Source organism: Geospiza fortis, unplaced genomic scaffold, assembly GCF_000277835.1.
Source record: "Geospiza fortis unplaced genomic scaffold, GeoFor_1.0 scaffold184, whole genome shotgun sequence".
NCBI lineage: Eukaryota > Metazoa > Chordata > Aves > Passeriformes > Thraupidae > Geospiza > Geospiza fortis.
Window position 1 is genome coordinate 161101 of NW_005054688.1, and position 1361 is coordinate 162461.

Here is a 1361-nt window from a genome sequence, read left to right on the forward strand (position 1 = left end):
TTTCCAAATACTAATATTTAGTATTTCCAATAATTCCACTAATACTTAGTATTTCCAAGTTAGTATTTCCACTCAAATTTCATCTTTCCAAATACTAATATTTAGTATTTCCAATACTTCCATTAATATTTAGTATTTCCAAATACTAATATTTAGTATTTCCAATACTTCCATTAATATTTAGTATTTCCAAATACTAATATTTAGTATTTCCAATATTTCCACTAATTCTTACTATTTCCAATACTTCCATTAATATTTAGTATTTCCAAGTACAAATACTTAGTATTTCCAATATTTACCCATTCCTTCAGTTAACAGCACCCGTTCCCTCAATTAATTAACAGCGCCCATTCCCTCAATTAACAAACAGCACCCGTTCCCTCAATTAATTAATAGCGCCCATTCCCTCAATTAATTAACACCCCCCATTCCCTTCATTAGCAACCCCCATTCCCTCAATTAACAGCGCCCATTCCCTCTATTAACACCCTCAATTAACAGCGCCCATTCCCTCAATTAACAGCACCCATTCCCTCGATTAACAGCACCCATTCCCTTGATTAACAGTGCCCATTCCCTCAATTAATAGCCTCAATTAACAACCCCATTCCCTCAATTAACAGCGCCCATTCCCTCAATTAACAGCACCCATTCCCTCGATTAACAGCACCCATTCCCTTGATTAACAGTGCCCATTCCCTCAATTAATAGCCTCAATTAACAACCCCATTCCCTCAATTAACAGCGCCCATTCCCTCAATTAACAGCACCCATTCCCTCGATTAACAGCACCCATTCCCTTGATTAACAGTGCCCATTCCCTCAATTAATAGCCTCAATTAACAACCCCATTCCCTCAATTAACAGCGCCCATTCCCTCAATTAACAGCACCCATTCCCTCGATTAACAGCACCCATTCCCTTGATTAACAGTGCCCATTCCCTCAATTAATAGCCTCAATTAACAACCCCATTCCCTCAATTAACAGCGCCCATTCCCTCAATTAACAGCACCCATTCCCTCGATTAACAGCACCCATTCCCTTGATTAACAGTGCCCATTCCCTCAATTAATAGCCTCAATTAACAACCCCATTCCCTCAATTAACAGCGCCCATTCCCTCAATTAAATGAACACCCTCAATTAACAGCACCCATTCCCTCAATGAACACCCTCAATTGACAGCACCCATTCCCTCAATGAACACCCTCAATTAACAGCACCCATTCCCTCAATTAACAGCACCCATTCCCTCAATGGACACCCTCACCGACCACCCTCAATTCCCTCTCTTTCCCCCACAGAAAATCCAGCAGCTCTCCGAGGGCTCCATGTTCAGCCACGGCCTCAAGCACCT

At 41.1% G+C, this 1361-nt stretch overlaps 1 protein-coding gene across 1 annotated transcript in view; it reads left to right on the forward strand.

Moving 5' to 3' along the window:
- Positions 1-1361, forward strand: part of TMCC2 (transmembrane and coiled-coil domain family 2) — a 29112-nt gene that overhangs the window by 7618 nt on the left and 20133 nt on the right. The window lies entirely within an intron of this gene.